The sequence below is a fragment of the Rana temporaria genome, chromosome 5 (genome assembly GCF_905171775.1).
Source record: "Rana temporaria chromosome 5, aRanTem1.1, whole genome shotgun sequence".
In the NCBI taxonomy this organism is placed as follows: domain Eukaryota; kingdom Metazoa; phylum Chordata; class Amphibia; order Anura; family Ranidae; genus Rana; species Rana temporaria.
In genome coordinates this window covers 384,491,123-384,504,425 of record NC_053493.1, presented here as the reverse complement: position 1 = coordinate 384,504,425, position 13,303 = coordinate 384,491,123, and positions in this window count along the sequence as shown.

Here is a 13,303-nt window from a genome sequence, read left to right as displayed (position 1 = left end):
GGCCTATCGAGTCATCACTATTCTTTTGGACTTTTTATGTAGTTGTTTTGGTTCTGTGGGTTCATTGACCTTGCATTTTCCACTACGTATGAATTGTATTCTTTTCACCAATTTTACTTTTTTATCATTACTTACACTGTCAATTAATTTATTAATTAGGTTAGGTTTCAAAATAGGCTTCTAAAAAGGGTGGGCTCTGGGTGCAGAGCACTGCATTCCAAGCCCACCCAGTTGTGCGAGAATACCGAATGAAAATTCGCTATTCTCACACTGATCCTCCTCCCGGGCAATCAGGAAGCAGGTCCTGAGACCTGGATTATCTATTGGATGCCTAGGAGGAGGAGGGAGGAAACACATGATGGTTGTTGCAATACTTTATGTTACACCGTATTTGCGCAGTGGTCTTACAAACAATTTTTTTTTTTAAATACACTTTTTTGAATTAAAAAAATAAAGGATCAAAGCGACAAACTTTGACCCTTAAAAATCTCCATAGGCGACATTTAAAAACTTCTACAAGTTACCAGTTTTGAGTTAAAGAGCGAGAATTATTGCTCTTGCTCTAACGATTGCGACGATACCTCACATGTGTGGTTTGAACACCGTTTACATATGCGGGCGTAACTTGCGTATGTGTTCACTTCTACACGCGAGCAGGGAGGTTTTCAATTTTTTTTCTTATTTATTTAACTTTTTATTTTTACACTGTCCCTTTAAAAAAAAAAATGGTATCACTTTTATTCCTATTACAAGGAATGTAAACATCCCTTGTAATAGAAAAAAGCATGACATGACCTCTTTAATGTGAGATCCGGCGTCAAAAAGCCCTCAGATCTCATATTTACACTTAAATGCAATAAAAAAAGGCTGTTGGGCGGAAGTGACGTTTGACGACGCTTCCATCATCCAACATCATTAAATCCAGTGGGGGCCTCCCTCACTCGACACAGTGCCTCAGGGGGGAAAGGATCGGATTGTCACTACCGACGGCTCCGGTAAGCTGCGGAGACGACGGAACGTAGCGGGAGGCTACCTCCCAGTCACCAATAAATTTGCTGCTATCTACTGCCATAACAACGGTAGTCTATGTCAAAGTACCAATGTATAACGATAGCGGGCGGTCCGGAAGTGGTAAATTATGGTACTTGCACTTAATTTGACTTGGTATCGGACTTGTTTTGAAAATGAATTGTCTCTATTTATATTGTAAAGGGCTGTGCAAAATGGTGGTGTTATAAACATTGTAAATAATAATAATACTTTGCTTGTATTTAAAATACATGACATATTAAAGCGGTAGTATACACAGCTTGATCACTAGTACCTATAAGTAGGCTTTTAATAAATAGGAATAGGAATATCCCCCAAACCTTTACTGTTTAGGAGATTCACGATTGTGCATGAACACTGCAATCTGAATGGATGGGTGGCTCCTGCGATAGTGGCTCCTGCGCACATGAGTGGGAGTGATATCATTGTGTCTCGGCCATTCAAAGGGCCAGAGCCCACGAACCCGGAAGGAGGATCGGGTGAAGATGGAAACCACGGCAGCGGCGACAGTGGACCACTGGAGGCCTTCATTTTAACCGGTTCCTGACCGGCTTACGTACAGCAGATTCACTGTGGCACAATGGCACCGCTGAGTGAAACCCCATATGGAGGACTCGATACACATGGCCGGCGGTCGCGATCGCCGCCGCCGGCACGCAGCGGCATGCACGAGAGCCAGCAAGGGGATTTTTTTTTTTTAAACAAACAAATCCCTCAGGGGAGAGGAGACATATCGTTTGTTCCTACTAAGTAGGAACAACAATATGTCTGTTCCCCCAGTCAGTCCTATCCCCATACAGTTAGAACACAGTGAGGGAACACACATTTATCCCCTTGATTGCCCCCTCGTGTTAACCCCTTTCCCTACCAGTGACATTTACACAGTAATCAGTGCATATCTAAAGCTCTGATCGCTGTGTAAATGTCAATGGTCCCAAAAATTTGTCATAAGTGTCCGATCTGTCCGTCGCAATGTCGCAGTCCTGCTAAAAATTGCAGATCACTGCCATTACTAGTAAAAAAATAATAAAAAAAATACAAATGCCATTTATCTTTTCCATATTTTGTAGACACTATGGGCCAGATCCAGAGAGAGAGTACGCCGGCGTACTTTCAAATTACCCGCGTCGTATCTTTACGCATTCTCTTACGTCGTCTCTAGTCGGCTTTTTCCGGCGTATAGATAAAGCTGCTATTTTGCGGCGTATAGATAGACTTGCCATGTTAAGTATGGCCGTCGTTCCCGCGTCAAAATGTGAATTTTTTTTATTTTTTGCGTAAGTCGTCCGTGAATAGGGATGGACGCAAGTCACGTTCAAAAAATGACGTCATTTAGCGCAAAGCACAACGGGAAATTTCATAATGGATCATGCACAGTTCAATCGGGGCGGGGACGCGCTTCATTTAAATGAATCACGCCCCCTAATCGCCGATTTGAATTCCGCCGCCAGAAATACACTACGCCGCCGTAACTTTCGGCGCGCAATCTTTCAGGATTCGAACCAAAGCCGGAAAAGTTACGGCGGCATAGCGTATCTCTGATACGCTGCGCCGATCCATTTCTATGTGGATCTGGCCCTATAACTTTTGTGCAAACCAATCCATATACGCTTATTGCAATTTTTTACCAAAAATATGTAGAAGAATATATATTGGCCTAAACTGATGAAGAAATTTCCTTTTTTCTAAAAAAAAAAAATGGGGATATGTATTATAGCAAAAAGTAAAAAATATTGGGCCAGATCCACAAAAGAGATACGACGGAGTAACTGCTGTTACTCCATCGTATACCTTGTCCTAACTTTGGAACTGATCCACAGAATCAGTTTTCCAAAGTTAGGCAGAAGATCCGGCATGTGTAATTGAATTACACTGCCGGATCTTAGGATGCAGTACCGCTTCCGCCGCTGGGGGCATTTCGAGTCGAAATGCCGCTTCTAGTATGCAAATTAGCACTTAGGGCGATCCACAAAGCTTTTCAGCTTTGTTTTTTCGCCGTAAGTTTTAGTTTGCAAGTGTAAAACTAGGGCTGGTTTTACAAAGTGGAAAGTTAGTAACACCATGTAAAAGCCCATTCAAGCGACGGCATTTGGTATGCATTCCTGAGGGAGAACTCCACGGCAATTTGTAAAATCAAAACCGGCATGGGTTCCCCCCCCCAGGAGCATACCAGGCCCTTAGGTCTGGTATGGGTTGTAAGGAGACCCCCCCTACGCCGAAAAATCGACGTAGGGGGTCCCCCTACAATCCATATCAGACCCCTATCCAAAGCACGCTACCCGGCCGGCCAGGAATGGGAGTGGGGACGAGCGAGCGCCCCCCCCCTCCTGAGCCGTGCCAGGCTGCATGCCCTCAACATGGGGGGGTTGGGTGCTCTGGGGCAGGGGGGCGCACTGCGGGCCCCCCCACCCCAGAGCACCCTGTCCCCATGTTGATGAGGACAGGACCTCTTCCCGACAACCCTGGCCGTTGGTTGTCGGGGTCTGCGGGCGGGGTGCTTATCGGAATCTGGGAGTCCCCTCAAATAAGGGGGCCCCCAGATACCAGCCCCCCACCCTAAGTGAATGGATATGGGGTACATCGTACCCCTACCCATTCACCTGGAGGCAAAGTGATAGTTATTAAACACACAACACAAGGGTTTTTAAAATCATTTATTAGTCTGCTCCGGAGGCCCCCCCTGTCTTCTTTAGCTCTAATACCAGGGAGGGCTTCTTCTTCCGCTCTCCGGGGGTCTTCTCCGCAGTACGGCCGGCGCGGGAGCGCGCCTCATTTAAATGGGACTCGCCCATTTGAAAAGGAACGCCTTGCGCCGGCCGGATTTAAGTTACACAGCCTGAAATTTCTAGGTAAGTGCTTTGTGGATCGGGCACTTAGGTAGAAATTTTAAGGCAGTGTAACTTAAATGGGATTTTTTAAGTTGCGCCAGGTTTTTGTGGATCTGGCCCATTGTTTTTTTTTCAAAATTTTCGCTATTTTGTTGTTTATAGCGCAAAAAAATAAAACCGCAGAGGTGATCAAATACCTCCAAAAGAAAGCTTTATTTGTGGGGAAAAAAAGACGCAAATTTCATTTGGGTACAGCGTTGCCTGACAATTGTCAGTTAAAGCGACGCAGTGTCAAATTGTAAAAAGTGCTCTGGTCAGGAATGGGGTAAAATCTTCCGGGCTGAAGTGATTAAAGTAAATCTTTCATTAAATGCTAGTATGCGGCGCAGGGTGCATACGTTATGATATTAACTTGCAGGAGAGACACTTTAAGGATTACAGAGCTTCAGTAATTTGTGTCTATATACCTATCAGGAGTTTTAATGTAAGCTAAAAATTGAATCTAAACTTTAATGTATTTTCTAGCAATGTATTTTATTATAAAACGCTGAAGGGCTATCAGCCTCATTCTATCTAAAGCAATAAATGTATGACCAAGGTTATGGAAAACGACACCTTCAAGCAGGGCTGCCATCAGGGGGTACAGGCAGTACACCTGTAAGGGACCCAGAGGTCCCCAGGGCCCCGGATGGCAACCCCCTTTTTTTTTAGGGGTCCGGAGGTTCCCAGGGGCCCGGAGGCCCACAGGGCCACAGATGGCAACCCCCCCTTTTTTTTATTTATTTTTTATAAAAAAAAAATATATATTTTTTTAAATTTATTTTTATTTTATTTTTTATTAAAGGGCCAATTTTTTTTTTTTTTAGAGGTCCGGAGGTCCCCAGGGGCCCGGAGGCCCCCAGGGCCCCGCATGGCAACCCCCTTGTTTTTTTTTTTTTTTATAAAAACAAATATATTTTTTAATATATTTTTATTTTGTTTTTTATTAAAGGGACAATTTTTTTTTTTAGGGGTCCGGAGATCCCCAGGGCCCGGATGACAATTTCAGGCGGCAGCACCCCCCCAGATGGCGGCCCTGCCTTCAACCAATAGAATTTGGTACTGAACGGGTCATTTCCTTGGCATTTCAGAAAGTTGGGAGGTTTGTGATATAATCTGAGCATTAGCTGAAATGTATGCCGTACCATAAGCAGAGAGTTCCATCTTGTGGCTGCAGAGACTGTGCGAGACCCCACGAGACTAGCACTTTTATGATTTATTTTGTCACCAAAGGCTCTCTAAGAAAATATTTCTGAGTTTTATTACAGTTCATCTATGAAGCTATTTGCTTTTTATGAAACCATCCAGGAGCGAAAAATCCCAAATCTAGTTAGGCCTTACAAGGACATACAGTGAGATGAAATTGGAGAAAAAAAAATGACTCGAGGGGACAAAAGTACAATGAAAATATCTTCCATGCCGCAGAAATATGGCCTTTTCATCTCACTTTTACCAGTTTTTCTAGATAGGATTTATCAGCCCTGTGATCACCTGAGATGGGATCAAGTAAGTCTGGCAATTCCTGAAAGCATTTTCTTATATTTGCTATTGACTGGTGTAGGGCATTATTTTAACATACATTATTTATACTGAAACCTCTGGGGTCACCTAAAAAAGGTCAAGATTACCTATGACGGCCCCTTAGAAGGCGTGGAGTGATAGGTGGTGCAGCTCGGCTACCTAATCAGCCCATAGCCAATAATAACAGATGTGTGGGTGTCCTGTGCGTCCCTATACCTATATGGATAAGGTGACCAGATTTTTTTAATGAAATCCGGGGGACATATTTTTTTTTTACTAGTAACTAGGGTTGAGCGAACCCGAACTGTAAAGTTCGGGTTCGTACCGGACTTTTGGATTTTTGGTACCCGGACCCGAACAATTTGCTGTAAGTTCGGGTTCGGTGTTCGGCAATGTAATGGCACGCTGCAGGGCAGCCAATCAACATTAGTTTAACTCGTCGTGTGACCTAGAAGCCATCACAGCAATGCCTACAAATGACATGGCTGTGATTGGCCAGTGCAGCATGTGACCTGCCTCTATATAAGCTAGAGGCACACAGCACAGCACATCACTCTGCTTTAGATAATGTAGGGAAAGGCTGATGCTGCTGCTCTGAGGGAGAGAATTAGATAGGAGTCAGACTGTCCTGCTTCAGAAATCAACTTACTCAGCGATCTACATATGTGCAAGTCACTCTGCTTTAGATACTTTAGGGAAAGGTTCCTGGTTTTGCTTGTAGGGAGAGAAATATATAGGAGTCAGTCCTGTTTCAGAAATCAAATTACACCAGCACTGCATATGTTACTGTGAGATACACCCTTTAGATACTTTTCTTCTATTGTGCTATTCAAAAAACATCCATCTAGGGAAAAAATAAATAAAAATTGCATTGTTTTCTGCATATCTGTACGTGTAAGATACACCCTTCAGATACTGTTCTTCTATTTTGCTATTCAAAAAACATCCATTTAGGGGAAAAAATATATATTTTGCAGTGTTTCCTCCAGTGTTTGCAGTGTTTCCTCCAGTGGTCAAGATTATTTATTTTTTAATTTTTAGGTATTTTATGTTATTTTAAGCTATTTCCCTATCCACATTTGTTTGCAGAGTACTTGCCATGCTCTTACCCACATTTTTATGCCATTTGCAGCCCTCTAGCCCTTTCCATTACTTTTTTAGAGACATTTTAGTACTCAAAAGTTCGGGTCCCCATTGACTTCAATGGGGTTCGGGTTCGGGGTCAAGTTCGGGTCCCGAACCCAGACTTTTTTCCGAAGTTCGGCCGGACCCGTCGAACCCGAACATCCAGGTGTCCGCTCAACTCTACTAGTAACGAAGCCTAAAGCGACTCTCTGTCCATCGCCGCCGCCCGCCTCACAGCCTGTCAAGTCTCACTCTCCAGGCCCCGGCTACTATTGGGTGGGGAGCGGAGGAAGATCACTCCGCCAGGGAACAGGGAAGGCAAGAAGATAAGCAGGCAGGCGGCTGGCCGGGACTTAAAGGGGTTGTAAAGGTAAATGTTTTTTTCCTGAATAGCTTCCTTTACCTTAGTGCAGTCCTCCTTCACTTACCTCATCCTTCCATTTTGCTTTTAAATTATTGCTTATTTCTTCTGAGAAATCCTCACTTCCTGTTCTTCTGTCTGTAACTCCACACAGTAATGCAAGGCTTTCTCCCTGGTGTGGAGTGTCGTGCTCGCCCCCTCCCTTGGAATACAGCAGAGTCAGGATGCTCTCTACGATGCAGATAGGGAAAGGAACTGTGTGTTAGTGGGCATCCTGACTCTCCTGTAGTCCAAGGGAGGGGGAGAGCACGACACTCTACACCAGGGAGAAAGCCTTGCATTACTGTGTGGAGTTACAGACAGAAGAACAGGAAGTGAGGATTTCTCAGAAGAAATAAGGACATTTAAAAGCAAAATGGAAGGATGAGGTAAGTGAAGGAGGACTGCACTAAGGTAAAAAAATTGTACCTCTACAACCCCTTTAAGCCAAGGCAGAAGAACATGCGAACGGAGCTGAATGGGCATGCACCCCAAACTGAAGAAATATTCCCTCCACTCCGACCAGCATATGATCATCAGAAAGGGGCACAGATAATGGAAAAAATACACCCCCTAAGCTAGTAGGAGCGGTGGAGAGGGGGTGTGTAATTCAGATTTTTTTTAATTCTGCACTGATTGTCTTTGAAATTGCCCCAGCCCCTGTTCAAATCCAATCCGGGGACAAAACCGGGGACAGACTTGATCCGGGGACTGTCCCTGTAAATCAGGGATGTCTGGTCACCCTATCTAAGGAGGGGTTGGCTCCCTTCAGGCATACCTGCCCTTAATCTATCAAAGTGCTATATATGTGCTTCACTTTAGGAGGTTTTCAAAATGATAGAGTTAGGACCACAGTAAACTGGGGTGCCTTGACATGGCCACTGCAGCTTACACATATGTTTGCAAATGTGTGCGACTAAACCCCTTGTTCTTAACGTGAACTGTCAGTCAACTTGGTTTCATTGCAGGCTAGCTGGTAAGTGAGCTGGGAAATGTTGTCTGTTTTTGATGTGTGTTGCTCTTCCTTATGCTTCTTGCTATAATGGCTAGTTATAGGTTGGGGTGGTTCCCATTTGTTTGCAATCCCCGATTTCTTCCCAGTTCTTAGCTTTTAAAGCTTGAAAGACAGTTCACATTTGAAATAGACGTATGTGAACTATCTTATTTACCAAAGAATTCATATTTCTGTCCATCCATTTTTGAAATTTGCATTGCCCTAACATACACTATATTGTCAAAAGTATTGGGACGCCTGCCTTTACACGCACATGAACTTTAATGGCATCCCAGTCTTAGTCCGTAGGGTTCAATATTGAGTTGGTCCACCGTTTGCAGCTATAACAGCAACAACTCTTCTGGGAAGGCTTTCCACAAGGTTTAGGAGTGTGACTATGGGAATGTTCGACAATTCTTCCAGAAGCGCATTTGTGAAGTCAGGCACTGATGTTCGACGAGAAGGCCTAGCTCGCAGTCTCCGCTCTAATTCATCCTAAAGGTGTTCTTTTGGATTGAGGTCAGGACTGTACAGGCCAGTCACGTTCCTCCACCCCAAACTCGCTCATCCTTTATGGACCTTGCTTTGGGAACTGGTGCGCAGTCAGAGCCGCCATCAGGGGGGTACAGGCAGTACACCTGTAAGGGGCCCGGAGGTCCCCAGGGCCCCGGATGGCAACCCCCCTTTTTTTTATTTATTTTTTTTAAATTAAAAAAATGAATATATATATATATATATATTAAAGGGCCCAGAGGTCCCCAGGGCCCCGGGTGACAACCCCCCTTTTTTATATATATAAAATTTTTTTATATATATATATATATATATATATATATATATATATATATATATATATATATATATATATATATATATATATATATTACACACGTTCCATACACACGGCAGGACTTTTTTAGCAAACTTTCCCAAAATCACATGTTTTTTCAGCTCTTTACCGCCACCCTTTGGTCAACTCCTGTATTGTTGTCTGATCTTTTGCATTGGTTCCGAGCATTCGTGTTTGTACTTTGAACTTAAAGGATCACTAAAGGAATTTTTTTTTTTAGCTAAATAGCTTCCTTTACCTTACTGCAGTACTGGTTTCATGTCCTCATTGTTCGTTTTTGCTTTGAAGTAGCTGTAATTCTGCTGTGATCTCCACACTTCCTGCTTGTCTGGCTCCTTATGAAAAATCTCATGGCAGCTTCTCACGGTGGTCTAAGCTGTCATTACTGTGTGCCTAAAACTCCTCAGAACCAATCAGATTCATTTTAAAAACAAAACACTGCCCTGGATTTGTTTGTTTTTGTTCTGTGGGTCTCTTTACTTCACAGAAACATGAAACCAGTTTAAAACCGAAAGTGAAACTACAGGCACATTATATGATTGATTTTAATCCATTTGTAATCATTTTAAAAGGAATCAGTTAACCTTTATGTCTCTATACCCTGTAATCAGTCATTTCAGCAAAAAAAAAAAAATTCCTTTAGTGACCCTTTAAGTCCGATGGATTTCTGTACACACGGTAGGACTTTGCACCGTAGGACTTTTGTTGCAAGAAAGTGTGTCCGTTTGCAGAGCGAACTTTTGTCTGATGAAAAACCAAAAAAGTTTGTCCGATGGAGCGTACACAGGGTCAAATTTTTTTTAAAAACCTGCTCATTTTGAAGTCTGTTGTCAAAAAGTTTGATGGTGTGTATGGGCCTTTAGTGAACTGGCAGCAGGCTGAGATTTAATCCCAAGTATCTCCTATTGTCCATAAATATAACTGTTTATAATGTCATGCAATGATATGATTAATGTCAGCAAGAAAATAAAGTAGTTGTGACCAGTTCCAGCAAGCAGAGAGAGAACAAGCAAAGATTCTTAGACAGAAATGTCAGTTACTCACTGCTTCCTCTTTCACAATCTCTAGTGGCTCCACTGGGATCACTTCAAACTGCTTATCTGAGGTGCTGCAAATCTGCCCTTGCTCCTCTAAGTGGAATGCTTCCCATCATTTGTTTAACCGCTTGTCACCTGCCCCCCGTCAAAAGACGGCGGGAGGAAGACCATGTTGTTCTGGGCAGACGTCATATGACGTTGCGCCTTTAAAAGCCACTAGGGGGTGCGCCCACCGCATCACTGGGGACCCGATGCACGCGACCAGCGGCCGTGATGGCCACCGGGCACCCGCGATTACCCAGTAACTGAGCAGGACAGTGGACAGATCCACGTCCTGTCAGGGAGAGGAGACCGATGGTGTGTCCCTTGTACATCCCCCCCCCCCCACAGTAAGAATCACTCCCTAGGGAATACATTAACCCCTTGATCCACCACCTAGTGTTAACCCCTTCCCTGCCAGTCACATTTATACAGTAATCAATGCATTTTTATAGCGAGGATCGCTGTATAAATGTGAATGGTCCCAAAAATGTGTCAAAAGTGTCCGATGTGTGCACCGCAATATCACAGTCACGATAAAAATCGCTGATCGCCGCCATTACTAGAAAAAAAAATAATAATAATAAAAATTTTATAAATCTATTCCCTATTTTGTAGACCCTATAACTTTTACGCAAACCAATCAATATACGCTTATTGCGATTTTTTTTTACCAAAAATATGTAGAAGAATACTTATCGGCCTAAACTGAGGAAAAAATTTGTTTTAAAAAAAAAAGTTATATTTATTATAGTAAAAAGTAAAAAATATTGTGTTGGTTTTTTTTTTCAAACTTGTCCCTCTTCTTTTGTTTATAGCGCAAGAAATAAAAACCGCAGAGGTGATCAAATACCACCAAAAGAAAGCTCTATTTGTGGGAAAAAAATAGTAAAAATTGAATTTGGGTACAGTGTTGCATGACCGCGCAATTGTCATTCAAAGTGTGACAGTGCTAAAAGCTGAAAATTGGTCTGGGCAGGAAGGGGGTAAAAGTGCCCTGTAAGCAAGTGGTTAAAGACCTCTGAGTGTGGTGATGGCCACGTTGCTGAATGAAGACCGTGAGGTAGTACAGAAAGGTCTAAAAGTTCCTCCTGGCTCTTTCAGGCTATGCAAACCAGCATGGGGTCACCCTGGGTCCGGGTGCAATAACATTATTATTTTGATGCGTTTCACCCACCAATTACTGCAAGATTCTTCAGAACAGGGAGGGGCCAGTATATTGCTGCTTAAATACCACTTCAATTGAAGGTAACCTAATCACCAGCACCCTCCTATGGTCTGATATCATTACTATTAATTTGAAACTCCCTTTAACCTCGTGGTGTAGTGATATTTAGTTCAGTCTTTGGGTTTGTTTATACCCTTTTTGAAGGCGAGTAATTCTTAAATTGACATTTTGGTCAAAATAAACCTTCCAATAACAGTTATTTTTTTTACATTATTATTTAATACATATTATTTAATTTACAGTTCATCAATCTACAGAGTGGCATGGCATTCAAATTGGGAGATGACATTGATGCAGAGATCAAATTAGCATTCGCAAAGAAAACCAATCAAACCACAAATGATACTGGGGAAGTAATTAAGACTAAATTTAAGAACCGTAAGAAATTACCAAGCAATTTCTAAACAGGAAATGGTATATATCCTCCCCGGAATCACGTATTGAACACAGGATGTTCCCAAGGGGCCTCGGGGAAAAAGTTATCCCTCCACACTACCAAATTTCTGGAAAAATTAAGAACTCAGGGCCAGATTCACAGAACAAATACGCCGGAGTATCTACTGATACTCCGGCGTATTTTCAAATTTGCCGCGTCGTATCTTAGTTTGTGATTCACAAACAAGATACGACGGCTTTTGGCTAAGATCCGACAGCTTTGAAATTCTTCAAAACTAAGTTGGTCACACCTTTGGTCTTTATGGTGCCTCTTATACAGATCCCAACAGGGCTGGACTGGAACTAAGATTCGGCCATGGACTTCATCCAGACTGACCCACTTTGACAGGTCTCTCCCATGGCGGCCGGACAACTCCCGCACCCCCCCCCCCCCTGGACACCCAAGCCCCCTCTCGCCCTTCACTAGCCGTTCTACTTTATTAGAGTAGAACGGCTAGTACTGGTACTCTTATAGGCAGTACCAGTGGGGAAGTTAGACATTATTTCACCCGGGCCAAAGAATCAGTTCGGTGCCCCCCCTTATGGGACAAGATTAGGCAGAAGTGAGAAAGTCCCAGGACATAGCTGTTGAGTCAGTAGTCTGTCCCCTCCCCCATGCTCCTCTGTCATCCCCCCTGCTCCTCTGGTCCTCCCCCTGCTTCTTTGTTCCCCCCAGGTGAGCTGTCAGAGAGCCAACCATGGAAGTATTAACAGACCTGTCCTGCACGGAGCAACAAGCACAATGCGCATTCGCGCGCAGACGCGCACAAGTACGCGCATTAGCGCGCACACGAGCAACAACTCTGTGAATTCAGTATTCTTCACTGCGCATGCGCGCGCACCAGTACGCACGCAATGCGGGCGGGACTTCTGGCGTCAGTGCCCTATTTAAGGCTTGCTGCAGCAGTGACCAACTGCTGCATGATCTTCAGCCTTAGTGTGATCCTGAGCTCTTGTTCCTGTTTTCCTGTGTACCTGTTGACGACCCGGCTTGCCTGACCAGACTTCTCTGTGCATGACCCCCGGCTTGTCCCTCGGCTTATCCTTTGTTCTGTTCCTGTCTGCTTGTTCCAGTGTATGACCTCGGCTTGCCTTCTGACCTGCTCCAGTTACTTCCTGCTTCCTGTGTATGACTACCGGCTCGACTCCTGACTCCGCCCCGGGGTTTTCCTGCCAGTCCACCTCATCTGGTACTTCTGTGGTACCCCTGCCTGACTACGTATCCTGGTCTACAGCTGATCTCCAACATCTACTCAGCAAGTCGCAGCTGGCAATCCCTGCATCTTTGGGCATAGCACCCCCTGTGTCACCTCCAGGGGGCGTTCTGCACTTAGTCGCAAGGGAAGCCCTCTCAGCACTTCGGCCTCTGGTAAGGTACGCGACATGAGCGCTGCGGGGAGGGCGAGACAGAGGAGCGGAGGGAGGGGTGGCGGTCCGCTGTCACTGAAGCCGGCCCACTGAGCCATCGGCCCACCGGGAAACTCCCTGTAGTGCCAATGGCCAGTCCATCCCTGGACCCCAATTATCCTCAGATAATTAGTGAGGCTCAAAAAATGCACTTATTATTGAAGTTTATTTGGCAAACAAAATGCAGCTGATGTACTCATCAGTTCTTTTACTGTTGTGGACCAGTCAGATAATAATGTACAAAACAGAACAGGCAACAACTATCTGCCTTACATTCGAGATAACAGGCTAAGACATGACTGCATTCGGTTTTGTTCGGCTGCTAATCTCAGTCGTTTCTCTATGCGCGG